The sequence below is a fragment of the Palaemon carinicauda genome, chromosome 10, assembly GCF_036898095.1.
Source record: "Palaemon carinicauda isolate YSFRI2023 chromosome 10, ASM3689809v2, whole genome shotgun sequence".
NCBI classification, from domain to species: domain Eukaryota; kingdom Metazoa; phylum Arthropoda; class Malacostraca; order Decapoda; family Palaemonidae; genus Palaemon; species Palaemon carinicauda.
In genome coordinates, this window is record NC_090734.1 from 110469033 (window position 1) to 110480426 (window position 11394).

Consider the following 11394-nt stretch of genomic DNA (forward strand, 5'->3'; position numbering starts at 1 on the left):
TTAAAGTAATTTACATAAAACAAATAAATCACTCAAAATATTAAGTCTGAACAACACTTACATTAAGACAAAAAAGTTAGGATCTGAAAATTACATATTCACTTGAATCGTAATATTAAATCTGGATAAACCTGACACTAGGACCAAGGAAATAATACTTATGAAAATTATGTAATCATTGGTTTCACTTGAAATAAAATGTGAATACAATATTCAAATTGGATATGTGGCGAAAATAGATAACCAGATCACAATACAAAAGCCTATCACCTTCCTACCGGGCCGTTTACGAAAAGAATTTTTTATAAGTACTCACTATGATTAAAAAAATCCAACACACCAAAACTTTGATATTTCAGTAAACACTTTCAAAACAACACTTTCAGCTGCATATGACAGGTGAGCGAGAGAGAGGGGGGGGGATGACTATGACTTAAGGCTGGAATTCTCTATCTAATCTATGCAGCCTTGGGGTCGCCTTTAGACGAGACTTAGCTACTTCTAGAATATTCTGGGAACAAGGTTTGATAGCTTTGGGGCCGGGCTAAGTGTGTCGGAGTTACCAAGTTTTGCTCTCTCTCATGTAATGATAGAAGGCTCTCTCTGTCAGCTAGCTCCACCCACCCTTTATTCCCTGAAATAAAAAAAAAATGTGATCTATCACTTGGTTTTTCGAGAATTTTCCAAAGCTCGTGGCACATTGTGGATTCTCTCACAAACATAGAGCAATACATCATAAAGATATAAATAAAAAACATTATATAAGATGTTTGTTACTATCTCGTATGGTCACATAACACTCTCAAACAGCATACGTAAGACTTCGTAACAAAAATATGTGAGGTGAAAAGTTAATTCTTGAAAATAATGTAAATCTACATATGCGAACTCGAATGAAGAAAACAATGAAAGTGACAACGAAAGTCTTAATTAATTTATGTAATAAATTTAAATCTACAAGAGAGGAATTCATCATAAGAGCTGGCTAACCTCTCTTTGATGCACATATGAAAGCATAAATAAAATCATAAATAAACTACTGTATTAACTCTACATTAGACCAGCTTTGTAAGAATATATATATATATATATATATATATATATATATATATATATATATATATATATATATATATATATATATATATATATATATATATATATATATATATATATATATACGTGTGTGTAAACATATATTTATAACATCACATTTATTAGAAATGACCGAGTACGAAGGGAGTATGAAAAATGAACGCCAAACAAGCACTAGAGAGGTACGAAAACAAACACTTGACATCTTGACATTATCTGAGTTGGAGAGAAACATGCCAGCAGGCATCTGTCCTTGAAGCCGGGATGGGATCTGTCAGAAAGATAAAATCGAAGATATGATGCTTTCCCCGGATCATCTGCTCGTTACAATGCCAACCACATCCATTTTGGATCCTGTCTATTTAGAGAGCAATAGATTAAATGGTAGAAGTTCATGTATTTATCTTTCATGGAGAAATGAAGACAATAAAGTATGTAGAAGGTAGGACAAGGTCCCAACCACCCGTTCAGATACTAGTACTAGAGTATTATTGTGTCCTTTGACTGACCCTATATTGCTATATTGAATCCCTTCATCGTGTTATAGTTCAGTTTTCTTTTGCTTATACATACACGGAATAGTCTGGCCTATGTTTTTTCACATTCTTCTCATACACCTGACAACACTGAGATTACCAAACAATTCTTCTTTGGCCATATATATATATATATATATATATATATATATATATATATATATATATATATATATATATATATATATATATATATATATATATATATATATATGTGTGTGTGTGTGTGTGTGTGTGTGCGTGTGTGTGTGTATGTCTATATAAATATATATATATATATATATATATATATATATATATATATATATATATATATATATATATAAATTAAGAGAGAGAGAGAGAGAGAGAGAGAGAGAGAGAGAGAGAGAGAGAGAGAGAGAGAGAGAGAGAGAGAGAGAGAGACTATATTTCTATAATACATAGAGGTCACCTATTCGCTGATTATATATAAATAATCAATGTCTAAAATAATCGGGAAACCTCAATGACCTGCCCTTTGCCTTTGGTGCCCACATACTTCGCTTATTCAAACTACTCCAAGAAATGTTCCCGGCTCTTTTGTGGGTCACCCCTACAGTCTGATTGTCAAGCCTGAGAGTGACAATAAACAATAATTACGTCCTGGTGAAGTATCACTGCCATGACTCTGACCATCTAGGTCAAAGTCATACCAGTAAGGGACATAGTGTGTAGGCCTACAGAGTTCCAAGCCTCAATCGCCTTCTTTCCGACTACCATTTGAGTGCAGATTTTTGGTCAGCAGCTCCTGTGGCCCTTTCTCTTCAGTTTGAATACATCTAGAGTCGTCGTTAATCTTTTACGGCTTTTTATCTGTTCTTCAAGATATGTCTGAAAGAGTAAATTTCTACTTGGTGAGGGAAAGACTTGCCATGAGGAGGCTCTTTTGGATTTTAAACAAAGACACACATACACACACACACACGCACACACACACACACACACACACACATATATATATATATATATATATATATATATATATATATATATATATATATATATATATATATATATATATATATATATATATATATATATATATATATATAATGATAATTAGATAGATTGAGATTGAGAGATATACATATAGATAGATGGATAGACAGATAGATCGATAGATATACGCAATTCATAGGTGCATTTATTGAGATAAAATTGATCATTCTTGTATAAAACCTTCATTTTTTTATCTCACTTGATGGAAAAAAGAATAGGTATTTGCGAAGACAGCCTTCGAAACCGAAGGAGGAGACAGGAGACAGTGCCAATTCTTTTCCCTCCGTTTCCTCGCTGTCATGAAGAGAGGAGAGATGGATCTCCTTCTTTGGAGTCTCTTGTCTCAAATGAAATTAAAAAACCCTGAATAATTTCCCCTTCCTTCAATAAATCTTTACTATTCTCTCTTCTATTCCCCTTCTCTTCCTCTTATTTCCTTCATCTCTTTCATACTTCCTTTTCTTCATTTACTTTTTTGTTGCGTCAATCTTCTTCATATCTTTATTCACTTCCTCACTTTCTTCTTCTTCTTCCTCATTCTATTCTCTCTTTGCGCTCTTCCCTTTCTTTATGTCGATTTTCCCTAATGGGGCAATTAGCTTGTGGCTAAAGTGGAGAAAAATGTCTCCAGCGAAAGGGCAGATAAAATGAAATGGGTATTGGAAGAATCGCTCATTCCAGCGGACAAAGGATAATTGAAAAGGTCGAGTGGGTGTCTTTTGTACCATACGTGTGTCACAAGATCGTACATAAATTATTTTGTATATATTATGCTTGTATCTGCACTCTTCCCTCGGCCTAAAATGAACCTGAATAATCATGTCTCCGGTTTCCCTCTGTATTATTGTCTGTCTTGTGAACATGAAAATGCCTATTGCCTTGAGGTTTTGTATATAAAGGAGAGTGTTCTATAATAATATAACTCAGTTGTTTTCAACTAGCTTTTGAGTTCACAACCTTCTCTCACTACGTCACATTGGTGACCCCGGAGGTCGACTCGCTCCCACCGCCTTCCACCCCCACCCCCCTCGCCCCTCCATCGTTGGTACTATGACGGCGGCTGCCCCATTGAAACTTTTACCGTTCGTCAGTGGAGAGGCTTTTGCTTGGTTTCAGCGCGCAGAAGTCCAGTTTCGCATCAACGGCGTGACTCGCTCAACCACCAAAACAGATTATGTTCTCGCCGCGATACCCGAGCACACCTTCCCGGAAATATCTGACTGGCTTTGTGAACAAGGAGACACCCAAATAGCGTATGACGCCCTCAAAACATACCTTCTGCAGCAGTACTCGCCGTCGCCAGCCGCCCGTGTAGCAAAGCTTTTTCAGCTCTCGCAACAACCGTTGGGGGGACCAAAGGGCTTCGTTTGCCCTCCGGGAAATGACCAGTATCGCTCGCCTTCAACCTACCGCAGACGGCTCTCCTCGTGAGGTGAACCTACTTCGTGCCCTTTGGATACGCCATTTACCCGGACCTATACGTGCTGCCATACCCGATGTCGATAGTTTACCCATAAAGGACTTGATGACCAAAGCCAACGCCCTTATGGATAGCCATTTCAAGACCTCCATCAACGCCTCCACCCCTGACGAAGAGGATGCCTATTCAACGTCAACCGAAGCTGACATGAATGCCGCAGGACATACACGCCTACCCCGTGACGTGCTAAAGTAGCGACACAGCCGCCCACCACCCACCAATCGCTCGCGCCCCAACAAACGACTTCTACAGCCACTTACTACCTCCCATCTGCCGCAGTTTTGCTACTACCACTTCAGATACGGGGCAACCGCGAAGAAATGTGCCAAGGATTGTCAGTGGCCAAAAAACGTGTAAGTAGGCCATCACTCGTGGCGGTGGCCTCCCATGTTTCTAATCTTTTCTTTTTACAGGATGCAGGAACAGGAGTGCGATTTTTGGTAGACACGGGTGTTTGTCATTCTCTTTTGCCAAGGAAACTCTTCAAGGCACGACGTAGTCTGTCTACATCTGGCGACGTCCGCTTGGTAGCTGCCAACGGATCTGCGATACCCACCTACGGTTACGAGAACCTCACATTATCGTTCGGAAACGGTAAATTCAATTGGAAGTTTCTCGTTGCTGACGTCACATTGCCAATCCTCGGTGCGGATTTCCTCTCTCATTTCCACCTTCTGGTCGATGTTGCCCACCGACGATTGGTCAACGCAGACTCGTACTTGTCGACACCTCTTCAACCCGCCCCCTCTAACCTCGCTCTCCACATCAGCGCACCCCCGGATTACAACGCCCTGGCGGAAGCCCAACGACAGGATCCAGAGTATCAAGCATGTAGGACATCCTGCACGTCCCTCCTTTGGGAAGACTTTCCCCTCAAAGACTCCAACACTACCCTCATCTGTGACGTCAGTACTGGTAGACCGCGACCTTGGATTCCTGCTCCCATGCGACGGCAGGTGTTTGATTTCATTCATGGCCTTTCACATCCCTCGTGCCGTTCAACTGCACAGCTACTGAAGGCAAAGTTCATTTGGCATGGCATTTCTAAGGATGCTAAGGATTGGGTCAGCGCCTGTACTTCTTGCCAAACTTCCAAAGTACATCGACACACGGATTCCGGAGTGGGCACCTTTCCTCAACCTCAGCGTCGTTTCGCACACAGTCACGTCGACGTTGTAGGCCCCCATACCCACATCACAACGACATCGTTACCTGTTTACCGTCATCGACCGCTCCACTCATTGGCCTGAAACCATTCCCATGGAAACTGCAACGTCCGCCTCATGTACATCTGCCTTATTTTCTGGATGGATTTCAAGATTTGGTATCCCTGAGCATATTACTTCTGACAGGGGAACCACTTTCACCTCTCAATTGTGGACATCTATAGCGAATCTCCTGGGCATCACCCTACATCAGACAATGGCCTACAACCCTGCTGCCAATGGAATGGTTGAACGTTTTCATCGCACCCTCAAAGCAGCTTTGATGTCCCGTTGCAAGGATTGCAGCTGAAATGGTGTATGGCGACCCGTTGGTCGTCCCTGCCGAATTTTTTCCTTCTACAACCTCCTCCGACGATCTCCAGTGCATACTTCACGTCGTGGGAAAATTTACTCCGTGCCGCCAGACTTACAAGCCCCCAGCGAAGCATTACATACCAACGGACTTGCACTCTGCAATGCAAGTCTTTCTGCGCAACGACACTAGCAAGCCACCGCTAACGCCCCCTTACACGGGCCCTTTCCTTGTGATCCGACGCAGTCCAAAAGCATTCCTACTAAACATTCGTGGCAAAGAAGACTGGGTCTCCATTGATCGTCTAAAACCTGCTTATCTTCTGCCAGATGACCCGCCTACAGTTGGCCTCTCTAGATCAGGGCGCCCTATTTAACATGTACAGTATGTCATTTTTAGGGGGGGAACCATGTACCAACCGTGTGTCACACGATCGTACATAAATTATTTTGTATATATTATGCTTGTATCTGCACTCTTCCCTCGCACTAAAGTTAACCTGAATAATCATATCTCCGGTTTTCCTCTGTAACATTGTCTGTCTTGTGAACATGAAAATGCCTGTTGCCTTGAGGTTTTGTATATAAAGGAGAGTGTTCTATAATAATATAACTCAGTTGTTTTCAACTTGCCTTTGAGTTCACAACCTTCTCTCACCATGTCACACTTTTAGCTTCTCAAAATGTCGTCACACACATCACCGGCGTAGTCAGGGCTGGGGTGCCTGCAACAACCCTCTTCCAACGATACTTTCTCGCTAGCAGGAAGATTCCAAGTAAATCTAATTTAATTACGAAACTTGATAAAGTCAAGACATTTCACAGATACAATATAATCTTAACCTCATGCAAAAAAAAAAAAAAAAAAAAAAAAAAAAAACTATCCGCAGTAGTTATAGAAATAAATAGTAATATATCTCATTTCAGACTTTCTGACAAAAGTCTGATATTAGTTCCCTATTTTCAGTGAAGGGCAGCATAGCAGTTTTATCACAAAATATTTTTTATATAATTTACTTCATACTTCTTTCTTTATTCTCGTATTCACGATAAATTTTTATCATTATTATCGGCATCTCCTCCTACGCCTATGAACGCAAAGTGCCTCGGTTAAATTTCGCCAGACGTCTGTATATTAGAATTTTTAATCAATACTTCTCCATTCATTATCTCGTACTTCACGCTTTATAGTCCTCAGCCATGTAGGCCTGGGACTTCCTACTATTCTTATGCTTTGTGGAGCCCTGTTAAACGTTTGGTGAATTAATCTCTATTGGGGAGTGCAAAGAGCATCTTCAAACCATTTCCATTTACCCCTCACCATGTTCTCATCTACAGATGGCAGTCGAGTAATCTCTCTTATAGCTTCATATATATTCCTGTCCTGCCATTTAACTCCCAATATTCCTCTGAGGGATTTGTTCTCAAATCTACAAAATCTGTTGAATATTGTTGCATTGTCCGTAACGTAGCACCGGTCTTACTTAAGTGATATTATAGCCCAATTCTGTGTAATATCCGTTCTCATCATCTATGTCTTTCTTTTATTAATGTTGAGCCTAACCTCATGTGATATTTCATGCGTTCTGGTAAGGAAACATTGCAAATGCTGTGGTGTTCTACTAAAAAGGACTGCATCTACACTCTACAGTATTCTCTAGGTCATCTAATTTCCTATTACCAACGCAGCCCAACTATTCTATGCATTACAAGATCCACAAGGAGGATAAATAACATAATTGGAAATTCACTTGATAGGGCTCAACTTACATTAATTTTGCACTTACTGTGTTCTTGAAAAGACTTAGTCAAATCTACCTATTTAACAGGAACTCCAAAACAGTGAATGACTCTCCAAAAAATTGGCCGGTTTACATTATCAAAGGCTCTCTCATAGTCCAAAAATGCCATCAAAAGTTGATATCTATATTCAACACATTGCTGTACAACAAGTCTTAAAATGAAAATCTGGTCAATACAACTTTTACCTTTTCTAAATCCTGCTACTCCATCTCTCAGTTTTCTTCAATTTTTCTATCATGTCTCTTTACGATAAGCATAATATTTATTCTAAATGACAACTGACGTAAGTTTGATGTCTCTGTAGTTATTGCAATCAGTCACATCTGTTTTTTTTTTTTTTTTTTTTTTACCAACACTCCTAAGTCCCTTTTATCAGGTTTTGCCTCTTCACACTACATTCTACAAAATATTCTTGTAAGTATTCGGGGAGTCAATATCATCTAAGCAGTTATTCCATCGTATCCGGAAGGTTAAGAAAGCCAACATTGGATGGATCACTTCAGTGTGGTCATGAATAGGAGTTATGAAGGGAATAATTTGATTGATATCCCTGAACCTGAGGAAGACATGATGTGCCCATTTCTTGAATTCAATGTGTATAAAGTCAAAGTTATCATTTTTTTTTAAAGGAGTTATCTTTTATAGATACAAAAAAGAGGTAAATCAGGCCAGGATATATCAATAATTGAGATTTATCATTTAATTATGAATGCTTGGATATAAACTCAAACAATTCCTCTGAAAATTATTGTTCGGTTGAATACATTTACCATAGATAGAATGACAGACCACTTTGGGGAATTTCCACTGACTTAAGATATAAGTCCATACTCACGTTGTCAATCCTTTTATGTCCCTCTTTACTTAACTTAAAAGTGATGAAAATGTATCGTTCGAAAATAAGCATCATGGTAACCATGAATCATCATGCCTTGTTGGTTGAGAGCGATGTCTGGTCATTGGACAAGAGCGAAACAAGTATCACTCGATCCAATCCCGTAATTATTGTATTTAAAATATGTACAGGAGCAGTACTCGCTCATTTATTGTTGTTTTAAAAGTTAAAAGTAAAAGATGTAATTCCAAGTTATACTTTGTAACAGTTCCTTGTGAAACCAGTGACTCTAGGAGATTGGTCAAAATCAGTCTGATTGGTCTAGAATCTCTGTCTTTGTGGTCTTCTTAATTCCAGTTGTACCAATTGTTCCAAGGTATCAGTCCTTATAATTCCAGTATTTCCAGACTATACATCTTTGTAATTCCAGTTATACCACCCTATTAGTCTTTGTAATTTCAGTAGTACTAGACTATTAATACATCTAAATCCAGTAGTTCCAGCCCATCAGGCCTTGTAATTCCATTGGATCCAGACTCAGGTTCCTTATAATTCTAGTTGTTCCAGACTATAGGTCCTTTTAATCCAGTTATTCTAGCCTATCAGGCCTTCTTATTCTATTAGTTCCAGCCTATCAGTCTTTGAAATTCCAGTAGTTTTAGAGTACAGACCATTGTAATTGCAGCTGTTCCAGCCTAAGTCTTTTTAATTTCAGTAGTTTTAAAATAAAGATCCTTATGTTGTTTCAGCCTACCTGCCTTGCAATTCCTATAGTTTTAGACTAAATAACCTTGAAATTCTAGTTGTCCCAGCCAATCAGTGTTAATAATCCGAGTAGTTTTGTACTAAATATCCTTATATTTCCAGTTATTCAAGCTTATCAGGCCTTTTAGTCCCAGTAGCTCCAAATAAAATATTTTTATAATTACACTTGTTCCAGCCTATCTGGCCTTTAAGTTTTAGTATTTACAGACTACGGATCCTTGAAACTTTATTTTTTCCAACCTACCAGGCCTTATAATTAAAGAAGTTCCAGGCTAGATCCTTGTAATTTCAGTTATTCCAGCCCATCAGGCATTGTGATTCCAGTAGTTCTAGACTACGGATCCTTTTCATTTCAATTCTTCCAGGCCATCAGGTCTTGTGATTCTGTATTTTGAGACTACGGATCCTTGTAATTTCAATTCTTCCAGCCCATCAGGTCTTATAATTCCAGTATTTCTAGCCTATAGATCCTTGTAATTCCATTTGTTCCTTTCAGTCAGGAATTGTAATTCAGAAGTTCCAGACTACAGATCCTTTTAATTCAAATTTTTCCATCCTATCAGGACTTGTAATTCCAGTAGTTCTAGACTTTGGATCCTTCTAATTCTAGTTTTTCAAGACTATCAATCGTTGCAGTTACAGCTGTCGGGAGCTAAATGTTGTTTTGGGATATCGGTACTTAAATTCCATATGTTCCAGGCTATCAAACATTTTATTTGCGTTGATTCAGGCTCCCATTCTATGCAAATCCAGTTGCCCATGGATATTAGTCCTTTTAATTTCCTTTGTTCCATGATCAGTTGTTTTTAGTTATAAAAAGCATTCGGTCTTTCAAAATCCAGCTAATTTTGGTAGTGCGCATTTCGGGAATTTAGTTACCACTGTCTCTCGGTGTTTTTAATTAAAATTATATGTGTTCCGTTTTAGCCATTTCAGTCATTCCAGTCAAAGCTACGATTATTCCATTCTCAAATGCATAGACTTCTGGTATTATTACGTTATCCTGGTGAATATTTGAGCAATTCTTTTTGACGAGAAAATTTTATTTGGCAAAACAGGATTGATATTAGCCAACTGTAAATAGAATTTGGTTGGATCCACGTTGATAGGATTATGTTAGTTTCGATCTCTTTGAATAGAATTTTGGAAAGGATAACTAAATAAGTCTCGCTGAATAATCGTCTTTCATTTGTCGTTTATGCAGAGACAGATCCGCTTGTTTGTAAACGTTTTTCTTTGCTTTTCATTATACGAATATTAAAAAGAAACTGTTTATTGTATTGAAAACTTCCTGATATTTTGACTACATTTATTATATATTTGTATACAATATATGAAAGGGAGATATCAATCAAATATAAATTCATTTGATATAAATAATACTGAAAAGTAAAGGCTAATATGAATTGATTCCAAATTCGACAGGAAGTGATGGGAGATAAAAATTAATTCCATATTTAGTTGGAATTGGTTGAAAATCTTGAACCATCAAATGCTGCCAAAGTGGTGAAAATGCTTGGAAACTCAATCAACTCCATTTTGGGAAGATTTTGTTTAAAAAAAAAAAAAATAAAAAAAAAATAAAAATACTTATAGAACACAACATAATCAAGCAACACTGCACAGTACAGCAGTTAAGTAATCATACCCAACTGAACTGATTTTGCACCAATCACTCATATCATCACAAGGTTTTGATTCAGGCCTCTGAATAATCTTTCGTGAGAGAAGTCTTTAACGGTTCACATTTTAGGTTACCAATTCAATTTATATTTGATGGATTAAATAGATCAATTGGAAAACAAGACAGATATTAATGGGCAAAAATCGTGGAACTAGAACTAAGTTAAATAATTTATTGATTATTTTGTCTGACGACTGAACAACGAGAGTCACTGATTTCAAGACACCTTGTAATAGATAAATAAATTAAAAGGAAAAAAAAAGGAATTTAGGTGAATTTACATTATTTTAACGGGAAAAAAGTCCAAAGAAACAAAAAATAAACGTGAAAATATTAAAAACAACCATATAGAATATATGTAGCAAAAAAAATGCCGAAGACGGAATAAAAAAAAATCTCTCTCTCTCTCTCTCTCTCTCTCTCTCTCTCTCTCTCTCTCTCTCTCTCTCTCTCTCTCTCTCTCTCCTGTATCTCTTTTTTTTCCTCTGAAGGAACGATCGTATACCAATCCCTGGAAAGTTAAATGAATTCTGAAAGTGTTTCCTTCCCTTTTCAAAGAATAAGTCCCTTTTATCTTCCTTCGCTGTACTCTGAAGCTATTTCTTTTAATACACACTTTATTTTAGTTTTATATTTATATATTTTGTCCTCCCAACAGC